Raw genomic sequence first — 17,048 nt, forward strand, 5'->3', positions numbered from 1 at the left:
GTGAGGGTTGCAGGTTGTGATGAATAATCTCACTCTTCCAGTTTAGGAATCCAATGAGGGACTAGGATAGCTGTATAATCAGGGTCCAAGGTTGAGCTCTCACCTATATGATGGCTTTGTAAGAGGAATAGAAAACTGGGCATATGTTACTTCAACAATGAATATTATTTAACCATATGGATAACTGATTCTCTCATTTCTCCTGAAGTAACCTTGAACAATAACTAAATAGGCTTAGCATTGCTGCCATAACATACTAAACTGTAGGATGACTGAGAGTATTAGCATCCACAAGTCTCAAAATCTAGTCCTGAATTTATGGATGGTCCAAACTAATTATTATTTCCAGACTTTACAAATTCCATTTGTTTTCTAGGAGACTCCAAAGACTCCAGAGTACTAGGCAGGAAAGGGAATGCCTCTGCATTCAGCCTTTACTCCCTGAATAGAAATACCCTTGGATTAGGATAGACTAAATTGACATCTTGGATGCCTAGATGTATACCAATACTTACATTCTTCTTCATCTGTATCATTGTCCTTCAAGCTGTAACCTATGTTGGACAATCTGTCTGACGCATAAGGCTAAAAAGAGTGCTTGTAGTCACTCATAGACCAGAGCACAAGCTAAGAGAGCAGTTAACAGAGCTGTGAAACCAGCAAACAGTAAAAATTAGCTTTGCCATAGAAACTTACTATGGTGACTAGACAAATTCAAAAGAAGACAACAAAGTAAAAATTGCTATACCTAAGGCCTCAAAAAAATCTGAATTGGTTTCAGGCCCAAAAAAGAACTCGTGGAAGAGCTTAAAAGGGGTTTAAAAAATGAAATGATAACACATATTGGATTGCTTGCATCTAGGGGAGGGGGTGGGGGGAAGAAGTGAAAATCTGAAAAATAAGTCTATGCAAGGATCAATGTTGAAAAATTATCTATGCATATGTTTTGAAAATAAAAAGCTTTAAAAATAAAATAAAAAAATAAAAATGAAATGAGAGATAGAAAAATTTTAAAAATGATAGAGAAATAGAAAAAACCAGGAGTTATAGCAAACAGTTATAGCAAGATTGTATGATGATCAGATTTAGCTCTTCTCAGCAGTACAGTAATCCAAGACAACTTCAATAGACCAATAGAGTTGGAGTGGAAATGAGAAAAATAAGAGATAGAAAAATAGGGAAAAAAGCGAGAGTGATATATAATCAAGAAAAAAGTTAATAACTTAGTAAAGGAGGCACAAAAATATTGAAGAAAATAACCTTAAAAAATAAAGAGTTCAAATGATAAAAGAGGCACAAAATCCACTCAAGAAAAATCCTCAAGAAGCAGAATTGGCCAAATGGAAAAAAGATATACAAAAATTCATTGAAGAAAGTAATGACTTAAAAGAGTAGAAATGGCCAAATGGAAAAGGAGTTACAAAAGTTCATTGAAGAAAATAATTCCTTAAAGTTAGAATTGGGTAGGTGGACTTGATGAATCTGAGATATCAAGAAACAATTAAGAAAATAAAAAATGAAAAAATAGAAGAAAATGTAAAATATCTCATTGGAAAAATAACTGATCTGAAAAACAAATTGAGGAGAGATAATTTAAGAATATTTGACTACCTTGAAATCCGTGAGGAAAAAAAAGAGCCTATACATATTATTTCAAGAAATTATCAAGGAAAATTGTCCTCATATTCAAGAGCTAGAGGGTAAAATAGTAATTGAAAGACTCTATTTACTGATCACCATCTGAGAGAGATCCCAATATGAAAATTCTTAGGAACATTACATCCAAATTTCAGAACTCTCAGGTCAAGGAGAAAATATTGTAAGCAATCAAAAAGAAACCATTCAAATATTATGGATCCACAGTTAGTATAACTTAGTAGCTTCTACATCAAAGCATCAGAAGGTGTGGAATATGATATTCTAGAGGGCAAAAGAGCTGGCATTACAACCAAGGGGTCACCTATCTAGCAAAGCTGAAAATGGATATTCAATGAAGTAGAAAACTTATAAGCACCCCTGATGAAATGATCAGAGTTGAATAGAAAAGTTGTCTTTCAAATATAATAAAAGACTTAAGAGAAGTGTAGCAAGATAAACAGGAAAGAGAAATCATAAAGGATTCAATAAGTTTAAACTGTTTACATTTCTGCATAGGAAGATAATTCTTGTATCATTATTAGGGCAATTAAAAAGAGTATACATAGACAGGAGTACATCAATGTTGCTTTTCTATAATGACATGATATTTAAAACAATATAATTAAGGAGTGAGAAAAAAGAATGCATTGGGAGAAGGAGAAAAAGAGAGGTAGATCTCCCATAAAAAGGGTATGTTCCAAAATTTTCTCCCTCTTTTCCCTCTCTTCTCAAGAAATCAAGCAACTCAATATAGGTTAAACATATGTAATTCTTATAAACATATTTCTGTATTTGCCATGCTGTACACACACACACACACACACACACACACACACACACACACACACAAATCAAGGATTTGACCATTCTTGAGAGCAATTTGGAATTGTGCCCAAAGGGCTGTAAAATCATGCATACTCTGTGACCAAGCAATACTACTACTAGATCTGTATCCCAAAGGGAAATAAAAAGGAAAAAGGCCTATATATATATATATATATATATATATATATATATATATATATATATATATATATATATATATATATATATATATATATATATATATATATATATATATATATATATTTTTTTTTTTTTTTTTTTAGCAGCTTTTTTTTTTTGTGGTGGCAAAGAATTAGAAGTTGAGGGGGTTGCCCATTGATTGGGGAATAGTGAAATAAGTTGTGCTTAAATGATTGTGATAAGATACTATTGTACTTTAAGAAATGATGCTATCAGAAAAATATGGAAAGATTTACATGAACTGATGAAAAGAGAAATAAATAGAACCAAGAGAACATTTTACACAGTAACAGCAATATTATAAGATGAACAACTGTGAATGACTTAGCTATTCTTAGCAATTCAATAATCCAAGATAATTCTGAAGGACTTATGATGAAAAATGCTATCCACCTCCAGAGAAAAAAAACTGATGGAATTTGAATGTAGATAGAAGCATGCCTCAAAAAATTATTTACTTGGATTATTTTTATCACTGTTTTCTTTTATAATATGACATATAGAAATATATTTTCTATCACTGCACATGTGACAAATTGCTTGCCTTCTCAGTAAAAGAGGAGGAAAGGGAGGGAAGGAGAGAATTTGGAACTCAAAATTTAAAAAATTAAAAAAAAAACCTAAATGATAATTTTTACATGTCATTAGAAAAATTATCTATTCAATTTTTAAAAAAGAAATTATGTGTTCTATAAAACTTTAGCAATTATATAGAAGCTTGCAGATTCTTGATAGGATATATCTGCACATTGGATTAAATAGTTTGTTACCTCTGAGATAATTGTTTTAAAAACTCTCTTTCCAGAGATTAAAAAACAATCTGTTCACACAAGTTTCTGTGATTTGCTAATATTCTTCAAGTATGTAACATGAATTGGTCAGCATTTTCTCTTGAACACGTTCAACTGAAGTTCTAGATTGCTTTGATTTTTAAAAATAAACATATGCTGCAATTTTAGGCTAGTAGAATGTTTTGTATAAGCTCAAATATTCCTTCTTGATCAGAGTATCCAAAATCATCATGTGGAAATTTTATGCCCACAAAGTAAAATTCCTTGGACAGAGCAAACCACTTCATATTAGGAAACTGTAGGATTAATTACATTATAGTAAGTATAGAACTTCACTGCAGTTTTTTTCATTCTCTCAATAGTACACGTATTCTTTGTGAAACAATGTAGAATTTTCTGAAAATGATTCTCCAAATTCTTGGCTAATATCACAGTTTTGTAACCCTTAGAACAGTTTCTCTCATTTCTAGTTATTCAAAAGTAACAAGGCAAAGAAGATTGGTTTAATGCATAGATGGTATACTCTCTAATAGAATTCCCAACTTTAATTGTACTTTCATATGATGAAGATCTGGTACCCTTAGTGTTATATATTGCTCTTATCCTTCTATGGAAATCTTTCTACCTTCTGACTCATATGATCTATGAAGCAAAGCATCTGTATGCACATTAGTCTTTCCTGTCTTGAGGTACATATTAAACTCATAGTTGATGAGCACCATCTAGGGGAGAGGGTGGAGGGAGGGAAGGGAAAAGTTGGAACAGAAGTGAGCGCAAGGGACAATGTTGTAAAAATTATCCATACATATGTTCTGTCAATAAAAAGCTATAATAAAAAAGTTAAGAATTTCAATTTTCAGATTATATAATGAATCTCATGTGTATTAAGTATCCTACTGGCTTATTCCTGGTGACCATCAATTTTTTTTTTTTTTTTTTGGTATAAGGCTGTTTCTTACATTTCCAGATAAGTATCATTGTTCGGCAAAAGAGCTTTGCCTAGGTCTTTACAAGCCCACATTCATATGTGAGTGACAAATTGACAAAACTCTTGAAATTAGTTTATACTTCTTGTTCCTAAAATCTCTAAATAGTGTCAAATTAATCTTGTTCAATAATCTAGTTCAAACCTTCAGCTTTTGGTTGTTTCCAGCCACATATCCATGAGTGAGACTGAGTGATAACATGATCGTTCACAAATTTCCAATGACAATTATATCCCAGAAAAGATTTTAGTTCTTGAAAATTCTTTGAACAATGTCAGCTGTAAGCATTCTTATTTGTGCTGGATCCATATTTGCTCCCTGTTCAGATATTTGTGACTCACATATTTGACACAAGCACTACAAAATTTTTAACTGACAAAGTCAAGACCAGTATCTTCAGTTGATCTAAGATTTTCATCAATCTCTTCATATACTCTTTCAATCTTCCCAAAGATAATGAAATCATATGGAAATTTGTTTGCTTGACTAGTCCTATTTATTACAAGGAATTCTTTTTTCTGTATTTTTTTCAACAAATGGAGGAAAGAAGAGAAAATAGATTTTTATTTTTAAGAAAATAAAAGTACTTTTTCATTCTGCTGGCTAAGATGCCTAAAGAGAAGGAGGCCAAGGGAAATAAGATGCCTCTGGCTCCTGTTGTTGTAAAGAAGCAGGAGGCCAAGAAAGTCCTCAATCCTTTGTTTGAAAAGTAGCCCAAGAACTTTAGCATAGGTCAGATCATCCAGCCCAAAAAGGTACCTTATTTGGGTAAAATGTTTATCATCTATAAGCTTTTGAAAGTGCCACTAGCAATTAACCAGTTCACCCAGGCTTTGGATCATCAAACAGCTACTCAACTGCTTATGCTAAGTACAAGTACAGACCTGAGACAAAGCAAAAGAAGCAAAGTCTGCTGGCTTGGGATGAACAAAAAAGCTGCAGGCAAAAAAGATGTCCCCACTAAGAGACCACCTGTCCTTAGAGCAGGTGTTAATATTGTTACTACCTTAGTAGAAAATAAGAAAGCAGTTGGTAGTAATTGTACATGACATGGATTCCATTGAGCTAGTTGTCTTTCTATCTGCCTTGTGCTGAAAATGGGAGTTCTTTACTATATTCTCAAAAGTAAAGCTAAACTGAGTTTCTTACTTCAAAGAAAACCTTTAGTAAAATAAGATTATTCAGGTCAACATATCCAAGTAGATTATATCTCACACAATGAGGGGGCCCCTCTATCTATACATGAGGTTCCATTAAATTATGTTTCCTCCAGGAGAACGTCCCTTGTTAAGGACCATGTCAAAGTATGAAGGAGCAGGTCAATTCTCTGAAAGCCCCCATAGCTGTGAATCTTAACATCACCGAAGGAGTTGCAAAGAAGCCTTTACTGACACAGATATTGCTTGTGGATTGGGAATGAAATAAATTGGAGGCAAGGGGGAAGAGGAGAGAGGTCAGACTGCCTCTCAGTCTCCTTGTATCATTATCATCCCCTCATATGAGGGAATTAGATCCTTAGCAGCTATTAGCAGGTGGCTCCCTTAACAAATGGAACCCAAACAGTGACACAAGAAATATGAGAAACAAAGAAGCAGCAGTTCTCAAGAGCTGTTCATGAGTAGGATCCTCCCAAGAGAGTTTTTTCAGTAACCCATGGGGAAGGAAAGGGAGAAGAAACCTGGTAAGACCTTTTTCAGTCAGGGTAATTAAATGGGCCAACACATTAATTTAATGGGCCAGCCATTAAAAGGGCTGAGCCAGGAGACTGATGAGAGACTTATGAAAAATGCCTATTCTGACTACAGTTCTTTTCTTTTTTTGTCAGAAAATTTGCCTCCATGACATCTCACAAGATTCAATACCTGCTATAGTATCTCACCCTACAACCATGCAGAGGTGATAGTGCTGTTTGCATTACTCAGCAGAGTCTACCAGCAGGTAGACTCAGATAAGAGCTGTTTCACCATATTGGACAACTTACTGACTTTGCTGTTGGGGGGAAATTAATCGTGTTCCCATAAAACAAAAAAATGGGGAATTGTTAAGGACCATGCTTAAATGTGAAGGGGCAGGTCAGTTCTCTAAAAGCCCCCACAGCTGTGAATCATAACAACCCTGAAGGAATTGCAAATCAGTCTTTACTGACACAGATATTGCTTGTGGATTGGGAATGAAATAAATTGGAGGCAAGAGGGAAGAAGAGAGAGAGGTCAGAGAATGCAACTGCCTCTTAGTCTCCTTGTATCATTATCATTCTCTCACATGAAGGGATCTATTCTGCCAGACAGAATTAGATCCTCAGCAGCCGCTAGCAGATAACTTCCATAACAGTTCCTTCTGTCATCCTCATTCTTTCACTTATCTTCAATCTCTTCTTATCAAATGACTGTTTTCCTATCACCTACAAACATGCCTCTATTCCCCCCCACCCCCACTCCAAAAGAAATTCTCATTTGATCCTTCCATCTCCTCCCTCATCCAATATTCCTTCTGTCTTATTTGATTAATCTTCTTGAGAAGGCCATCTACAATGAGTCCTTCCTCTTTCTCTCCTTTTACTCTCTTCTTAACTCTATAATTTGGCTCCTGACCTCATAATTTAATTGAAAATGCTCTTCCAAAGTTCCAATGATCTATTAATCATAAAATCCAATGGCCTTTTCTCAATTCTCATCCTTCTTGACCTTTATGTGTAGTGTGTTTTCTAGAGCCCTATGTTGGGGTGCCAAAATGTACTGTCTGGACAAGCTTTCTGGAGGATCTCAGGACCAGCCTGAGTGCTTGGTCTTAGAGAAGGAATGATGAAGCAGGAACACCCATGGATGGTCAAATATGGAGCCCATTTATTTCAAGTTCTCTCAGCCTTAGATACTTTAGTACAATTACATCACCACAGCACACTGAGCATGTGCTCACTATAAACACCCTGCTATTATTATGTAAATGTCTCTTTACTGCAAGTATCTCTTCTTCAAGTAGAACACAGGTTGTCATAATGACCAAGACGCCCCCAAGGGGAGATGAGAACCGAACCAGACATTGACAGCAGGTTCCCTTTATTTTGAGGGCTGAAGAGTCTTATACCTCAGCCAGAGTTCCCCTACTATCTGTGGCCCTCTACATATATACATCAGCTTTTGATATTATCACTCTCATCTTCTTGATAGTCTTTTCTCTCTAGATTTCCAAGACACAGCTCTTTTCTGGTTCATCCTCTACCCATCTACCTATTCTCTATCTACACTTTTCAGTTTGTTTTGCTGGATTTTCATCCAGATCATCCATTATTCAGAAGTAGCCCATAGGGCTTTGTTATAGGCCCCCTTCTCTTCTCTTTTTAATATCACTATATTTGATATTCTAACCAGCCTCTATGAAGCAAATTATCATCTCTATGCTGGTAAAAATAAAATGTATTTATCCAGCCCTAACTTCTGTGCTTGCCTCTAGACTCAGATCTACAACTGCCTATCATCTATCTTGAACTGAATGTGTTGTAGACAACTTAAACTCAGAATTTCAAAACTGAATATACAGTCTTTATTCCAAACCTTAACTCCTTCTAAATTTCTGTTGGAGGGCACTATAATCTTTCAGTCCCCCAGTCTTGCAACCTAGGCATTAACCTCAATTTCTGGTTGCTCATCTCTTATATCCAATCTTTGCCAAAGTTTGATTTCACTTTTATAACATTGCTCAGACTACTTCCTTATCTCCTCTGATACTGCTACATTTTGTTGCAGACCCTCATTCCTTACATCTGGACTACTGCAATGACCTACTTATAGGTTTGCTGGTCACAACTAGAGTTAGTTTCCCCAATTCCATCTCCATACTCAATTAAGCTGCCAAAGTGATTTTTCTAAAACTCAGATTCAACAATGTAACCCACCTCCACTCAAATTCAATAACAAGGCAGCTATATGGCAAGTGGATAGAGTGCTTGGGTCTGAAATCAGGAAGATCTGAGTTCAAATCCTACCTCAGATGCTTATTACCTTTACAACCCCAAGCAAATCACTTAATTTCTGCCTGATTTGATTTTGTCAATTGTAAATGGGGATAACAATAGCTCCTACCTTCCTCATGGTTATGAGAACCAAATGAGATAATATTAGTAAAAAGTGCTTGGAATAGTGACTAGTATGTAGTAGGCACTAAATAATCCTATCCAATAAACTTTAGTGGTTCATTATTACTTTCAGGATCAAACAGAATTTGCTGTTTGGTGTTTAAATCCTTTCATAACTTAGTCCTCCACTCATCTTTAAACCTGCCTGTAAATTGAGGTGGAAAGGACTTAGAAAAGATTGTTGATAGGACCTAGCATAGGATTTTAGGGGTCTGGGCCAATCTTTATCACACACTTCATCAACAATTCCTAATGTATCAGGAAATGCTACCTTCTGCAGAACCAACTATCTTCTGGCCTCTCCAATGTATCCAGTATGCAGATATCTATCAACAGTGGTAATATGTGACATATCTGCTTTCCAGATGCATTCTGATGTTTTTGAATCAGACTGCCAAGATTTCTGGTGCAATTTTCTAGCGATTACGCCCACTAACCCATTTCCCTGAGCCTTTTAGAGTAGACAAACAGTTCTTTTGACCTCAGGAGATATTTTGGAACCAATTTGAATCCATTTTATCTGCCAATACCCATAAAAGTTGACTCTGTGAAGTAAGAAGTCCTTGCTCACCCTCTTTCCAATTGCCTCAAGCTAGACCAGGTGCACCTCTTGATGATCTCCACCCAGTGCTCTGACAATTTAAATCTGATTTCACTACCATTTTGACTAATTTGAATGAAGATTCTTAGTACTTTTGTCCACTTGACCTATGGGTGATAGGAAAGTAGATGGAGGTTAACTGTTATTCTACACTTTACCAAGTTGTCTCTCTCTAGGCTTGCTAAGCCTCTCCACACTATGACTTTAGGATATAGGAACTTCAAATCGCATATGAGATCAAATGAAGACCTATCAAGAATTTCAATCTGCTTTTCCAAATAAGTTCCGTTCTGCTGCAGTATTTCAGGGGCACATCCAATTCAGGACATGAATATTTTATTCCTATTATGCAAAAATACTTCTGAGGAGTATCTTCCCATGACATCATAGGTCCTTTGAATTTGGAGTGACTGTTCCACAGATCACTCATCACCCTGAACTGTCCTGCCTAGTTATTTACTAAATTCTTCTCTCTATTGACCTTCTTGCCACTTCTTCATTTGCAGTGGTTAGATAGTAACCAGGGTCCAAAAAGTCTTTTCAATGTTCAGCTCTACAGGGATGCTGCAATGAATGACTGATTCAGACAATTAACCTAACACTTAATGACTTGTCTGGTCCCTTGTATGCTCTGAAAAGTACTTCACATCTGCTCAAACCAGTTATAGAAACACAGAAAGTAGACATGACTACTTATGCCTCTGTAGGGCATTAGGCAAACCCTATACCAACAATTCCTTGTAGGAAACTAAGTATAACATTTGATAACAGCTTTCCAATCAATAGGCAGACACGTTGCTGATGTTTAGCATAAATCCTAAACAGAAACACAATTATTCATGTTTTAAGCACACAACATTGTAACTTACATTCAAATAACTAGTCCAGCTTGTAAAAGTCAAATCAGAAAACTCTGCTTTTCAATTATAGTCAAAGAAAGGAGTAAAAAGAGATATAAAATATAAAGATAAAAATTTTCAATCAGTTCCTGCAATTATAGGATATTCAATGATAGCAATCAAAACATATTCAAAACATAACCACCTGGGGCACCCTTATTCATATATAAACTTCTTAGAAATGATATGCCAATCTGGAGAAATTCTATGAGATAGTACCCACTCAAAAATATAGATCATGAACATCCCACTGATCAGACAGTGGATTCATTAGTTCAGAACAAAAAGCTTCTAATTAAACCACTGAGCAAATAAAATGACAAGAAAATATATACTCCCAAGGATACTTTCTTCCAAAGGATGTCATATCAACTGTTAAGAACATACATTAAAGGAAAATATGTGACCAGAGAAAACACATATTAAGAATATACATAATCAATACATGTGGCTGAGAACATCTATGTATAGTTACATCTCAGGAATCTATATAGCCATGGTATGGATAACACATGTGTAGGGAGTGTTTCTTTTCTTTTTTACAGAAAACCTCTGAAACTTTTTAAGTGATGTGCTCCAGTGATATCATCAAGTTTCTCTTTGCTAAATGTCATTTCTTTAACCTCTTTAGTAAAAAAACACACTTAACATCTCTGCTAAATATGTTGTCTCATTGTCTCTGATGTGTGTTTCCATTGTTATTACAGTCACCAAAATTCTCTCTGAGACAGGAGATAAAAGGGGAAAAACTTAAGCCAGGCACTTCAGAATCCCAGCACTAAAATAAAGTCCAAAGTCGAGAAGTAAACTGGAAGAAAAAGCAAACAAACAAATAGACAAAAAACAACTTACATATTAAGAGCTATATAGTGATAGGAAAGCTCTAGACAAAAACATTGTCTAGAAGACAATGACCCCAAAATATCTACAAAGTCTCAAAAAAATGTAGAGTGGATATATACCCAATAAGAATTCTTAGAATTCACCAACAAAATGCAACAGCAAGAGATACAAAGAGAAATTCCATTCCAAACAAATGTTGAGAGTATAAAGTATTTGGGAATCCATCTACCAAAGAATAGTCAGGAATTATATGAGAAAAATTACAAAACACTTGCCACAAAAATAAAGTCAGATTTAAATAATTGGAAAGACATTCAGTGCTCTTGGATAGGCCGAGCGAATATAATAAAGATGACAATACTCCCCAAACTAATCTATTTATTTAGTGCTATACCAATCAGACTCCCAAGAAACTATTTTAATGACCTAGAAAAAATAACAACAAAATTCATATGGAAGAATAAAAGGTCGAGAATTGCAAGGGAACTAATGAAAAAAAAAACTCAGAGGAAGGTGGTCTAAGTGTACCTGATCTAAAGCTATATTATATAGCAGCAGTCACCAAAACCATTTGGTACTGGCTAAGAAATAGAACGGTAGATCAATGGAACAGATTAGATACAAAGGACAAAAAAGGATACATCTATAGCAATCTAATCTTTGACAAACCCAAAGATACCAACATTAGGGACAAAAATTCATTATTCGGAAAAAACCGTTGGGAAAACTGGAAATTAATATGGCAGAAATTAGATATGGATCCACACTTAACACCATATACCAAGATAAGATCAAAATGGGTCCATGATTTAGGCATAAAGAGGGAGATAATAAATAGATTAGAGAAACAGAAAATAGTCTACCTCTCAGACCTGTGGAGGAGGAAGGAATTTATGACCAGAGGAGAACTAGAGATCATTATTGATCACAAAATAGAAGATTTTGATTACATCAAACTAAAAAGTTTCTGTACAAACAATACTAATGCAAACAAGATTAGAAGGGAAGTAACAAATTGGGAAAATATTTTTAAAAGTAAAGGTTCTGACAAAGGTCTCATTTCCAAAATATATAGAGAACTGACCCTGATTTATGGGAAACCAAACCATTCTCCTATTGATAAATGGTCAAGGGATATGAACAGACAATTCTCAGATGATGAAATCGAAACTAAATCCACTCATATGAAAGAGTGTTCCAAATCACTACTGATCAGAGAAATGCAAATTAAGACAACTCTGAGATACCACTACATACCTGTCAGATTGGCTAAGATGACAGGAACAAATAATGATGAATGTTGGAGGGGATGTGGGAAAACTGGGACACTGATACATTGTTGGTGGAGTTGTGAAAGAATCCAGCCATTCTGGAGAGCAATCTGGAATTATGCCCAAAAAGTTATCAAACTGTGCATACCCTTTGACCCAGCATTGCTATTATTGGGATTATATCCCAAAGAAACACTAAAGAGCAGAAAGGGACCTGTAAGTGCCAAAATGTTTGTGGCAGCTCTTTTTGTTGTAGCTAGAAACTGGAAGATGAATGGATGTCCATCAATTGGAGAATGGTTGGGTAAATTGTGGTATATGAAGGTTATGGAATATTATTGCTCCGTAAGAAATGACCAGCAGGAGGAATACAGAGAGGCTTGGAGAGACTTAAATCAACTGTTGCTGAGTGAAATGAGCAGAACCAGAAGATCACTATACACTTCAACAACAATACTGTATGAGGATGTATTCTGATGGAAGTGGAAATCTTCAACATAAAGAAGATCCAACTCACTTCCAGTTGATCAATGATGGACAGAAATAACTACACCCAGAGAAGAAACACTGGGAAGTGAATGTAAATTGTTAGCACTACTGTCTATCTACCCAGGTTACTTATACCTTCGGAAGCTAATAATTAATGTGCAACAAGAAAATGGTATTTACACACATATATTGTATCTAGGTTATATTGTAACACATGTAAAATGTATGGGATTACCTGTCATCGGGGGGAGGGAGTGGAGGGAGGGAGGGGATAATTTGGAAAAATGAATTAAAAAAAAAAGAATTCTTAGAATTTTTTTAAAAGAACAAAAAAAAAAGATTAAAACAAACACACACTGAGAATAATAGAGAAAGAAATGTAGGAAATGATAGTTGTGGAATAAAGACATGAAAAGAGAACTTATAGTTTCATAAAAGAAACACAAATGTCTCTGAAGAACATAACATCTTTTTTATTATTATAGCTTTTTATTTAAAGAACATATGCATGGGTAATTTTTTCAATATTGACCCTTGCAAAACCTTCTATTCCCAATTTTTCCCTCCTTTCCCCCACCCCTTACCCTAAATAGCAGATAGTCCAATACATGTTAAATATGTTAAAATATATATTAAGTCCAATATATGTATACATATTTATATAGTTATCTTGCTGCACAAGAAAAATAAGATCTAGAAAGAAAGGAAAAACCTGAAAAGGAAAACAAAAATTCAAGCAAACAATAACAGAAAGAGTCAGAATGCTATGTTGTGGTTCACACTCATTTCCCATAGTTCTCTCTCTCTGGGTATAGACAACTCTCTTCGTTACTGAACAACTGGAACTGGTTTGAATCATCTCTTTGTTGAAGAGAGCCATGTCCTTCAGAATTGATCATTGTATAGTCTTGTTGTTGCTGTGTATAATGATCTTCTGGTTCTGCTCATTTCACTCAACATCAGTTCATGTAAGTTTCTCCTGACCTCTTTAAAATCATTCTGTTGGTCATTTCTTATAGAACAATAATATTCCATAACATTAATATACTAAAATTTATTCAGTCATTCTCCAATTGATGGGTATCCACTCAGTTTCCAGTTTCTGGCCACTACAAAAAGAACTGCCACAAACATTTTTGCACATACGGGTCCCTTTCTCTTCTTTAATACTTCTTTGGGATATATGCCCAGTACTGACACTGCTGGGTCAAATGGTATGCACAGTTTCATAATTTTTTTGAGCATAGTTCCAAATTGCTCTCCAGAATGGTTGGATTCAAGAACATAAATTCTTGAAAATTAACATTGGCCAAATGGAAATGAATGATTCCATTAGACATAAAGAAATAAAACAAAATTAAAAGTGAAAAAAAATAGAAGAAAATGTGAAATAGCTTGTAGATTCAAACATGAAAAACAGATCAAAGGGAGATAATTTTAAAAATCATTGGACTATCTGAAAGCCATGAACAAAAACAAGTCTAGAAATCACATTTCACAAATTTTTTTTGAAAGAAAAAACTGCTAGTTATCTTAGAATCAGAGAGCAAAGGAAAAAAAAATAATCTACCCATCACATCCTGAAACACCAAAATGAAAACTCCCAGGAATATTATGCCCAAAATCCAGAATTCTCAGATTAAGGAAAAATACAGTAAACAGCCAGAAAGAAAGAATTCAAATGGTTATCATCCTTCATGATCTGACATGACATCCTTCAAAATGTTACTATATGTCAGACTAAGGCTGATAAACCAATATAAAGCCCAGAATAGTCTGCCACAGGTCACACATAAATAGTCTCTATGAACATTTGAGGTGCATTCTCTCACTTGGCACATCTCATATTTCTACTGAGCTAATTCAGTTCTGCTTTGCTCATAGAACACAGTATCTTCTTTGATGAGGAAATGTCATGCTGGGCAGTCCTGTGCCAGTGTCTTCCATTTCATACCATCAATTCTAAAGTTCTTTTTAAAATTATTATTTTAATTCTGAAGTTCTTAAGAGAGACTTTGAGAATGTCTTTGTATTGCTTTTTCTGACCACCTTGTGAGCTCTTGCCCTGTGTGAGTTCTCCATAAAATAGTCTTTTTGGTATGCATACACTTGGCATTTGAATTATGTGGCCAGCCCAACTGAGTTGTACTCTTTGCAGTAGAATTTGAATGCTTGGCAGTTTAGTTTGCTATCTTATCCTGCCAGGTGATCTTCAGAATCATGCTAAGACAATTCAAGTGGAAGCAATTTAGTTTCCTGGCATGGTGCTGGTATACTGTCCATGTCTCACAGATGTATAACAATGGGGTCAACACAATGGTTCTGTAGACCTTCAGTTTGGTAGTCAATCTAATAATATCTCTTCTCTCCCACACTTTCCTCCAGAGACTCTCAAGCATGGAGCTAACTCTGGCAATTTGTGTGTCAATCTCATTATCAGTGTGATCACCAGAAAGTATACTGCCAAAGTAAGTGAACTTATCCACAGCATTCAAAACTTCTCCATTATTTATAACTTATGGTTCTACATATGGAATTCCTGTGCTTTCTTGGTGTTAATTTTTAGGCCAAAATGAACACATCTCTATTGGAAGAATATCAAGTACTCATGGGTAGGCTGAGCTAATATAATAAAAATGACAATTCTACCTAACTTAATCTAGTTATTCAGTATCACATCAATCATATTGCCAAGATATGGAGATAGAAAAAACAATAACAAAATTCATCTGGAAGAACAAAAAGTCAAGAATTTCAAGGGAATTAATGGAAAAAACCTGCAAAATAAGGTGGCCTAGCTGTATCAGATCGAAAACTATATTACAAAATGACAATCGTCAAAACTATTTGGCACTGACTAAAAAATGAAGTAGTGGATCAGTGGAATAGGTTAGTTTCAATGACTATAGTAATATAGTATTTGATAAACCTAAGACTCCAGTTTCTGGGATAACTCACTATTTGACAAAAATTGCTAGGAAAACTGGAAAATCATATGGCAAGAACTAAACACTGACCAACAATTAATACCTTCTTTTTTTTTTTTTTTGTTTTTTTTTTTTTTTTTTAATTTATTTTTTTTTTTAATTTTTTTTATTACATATATATATATATTTTATAATATTATCCCTTGTATTCATTTTTCCAAATTACCCCCCCTCCCTTATTCCCTCCCCCCGACGACAGGCAATACCATACATTTTACATGTGTTACAATATAGTCTAAGTACAATACATGTGTGTGAATATCATTTTCTTGTTGCACAATAAACATTAGAATCCGAAGGTACATGCAACCTGGGCAGACAGATATTAGTGCTAACAATTTACATTCCCCTCCCAGTGTTTCTTCTCTGGGTGTATCTACCTCTGTCCATCACAATTAATACCTTCTATAAAGATAAGGTCAAAAATGGATTCATGATTTAGACATAAAGGATGATACCATAAGCAAATTTTAAAAATCTATATCTCTTTTCTGTGGAGAAGGAAGGAATTTATGGCTAGAGAAGAACTAGAGAACATTATGAAATGCAAAATGGATAATTTTGATTACATTAAATTTAAAAGTATTTTTTGTTGTTGGTTTTGTATTTTTTTAAATAAAATTAGCACAAGCATCAGAGAACTGATCTATACTTTGTTGCATTTCAGCTTTAGAGACTGTGTTGAGTACACAATCATTTGCAAAAATAAATAAATAAATAAATCATGCACCAACATTCCCTCCACTTTAGTTTTGGCTTGTAGCCTTTTCAAATACAACTTACCATCAGTGTGTATCTGACTTTGATTGAAGGCTTTTGACAACATGGCTAAAAATATGATGCTTAAAAGCATAGGAGCAAGCATACAGCCTTGTTTCCATTGATGACTAGGAAAGCTCGAAAGCATTATCCATTGTCCAGAACCCAGGTAAGCATGCCATCATGAAACTGACATACTCTACTGATGAACTTCTCTGGGCACCCAAATTTTGACATCATTTCCCAAAAGCCTTCATGACTGACAATATCATAGTCCTAAGTCAGATTTACAGATGTTGTATGCAGACCTCTATTTTACTTCTGGCGTATCTCTTGGAGTTGTCAGGCAGCAAACACCATATCAGAAGGGGATGTTCTTCAGGATCTTCTGTCTCATATGTTGGATCATCTTCTTGTGTTATGCAATATTTATTCATAGATATTGAAATTTGTTTATTAGAGTTGGAGGCTATATTTCCTCCTGTTGTTATGGGTTTTTCCTGTTGATTTATTTGTTTATGTTCAAGGCCTTTGAAATTTATTCTTCTTAGAATCTTTGGTGTTTTCAGTTTTCCCCTTCCACACACATCCCTTATTTTCCTTAATCACTCTACTCTGACTTCTTT

The 17,048-nt window shown here is 34.8% G+C and overlaps 1 pseudogene; it reads left to right on the forward strand.

Moving 5' to 3' along the window:
* Positions 1-5,049: 5,049 nt before the first annotated feature.
* Positions 5,050-5,616, forward strand: LOC141562250 (large ribosomal subunit protein eL8 pseudogene; annotated as a pseudogene).
* Positions 5,617-17,048: the final 11,432 nt, after the last annotated feature.

Source organism: Sminthopsis crassicaudata, chromosome 3 (genome assembly GCF_048593235.1).
Source record: "Sminthopsis crassicaudata isolate SCR6 chromosome 3, ASM4859323v1, whole genome shotgun sequence".
NCBI lineage: Eukaryota > Metazoa > Chordata > Mammalia > Dasyuromorphia > Dasyuridae > Sminthopsis > Sminthopsis crassicaudata.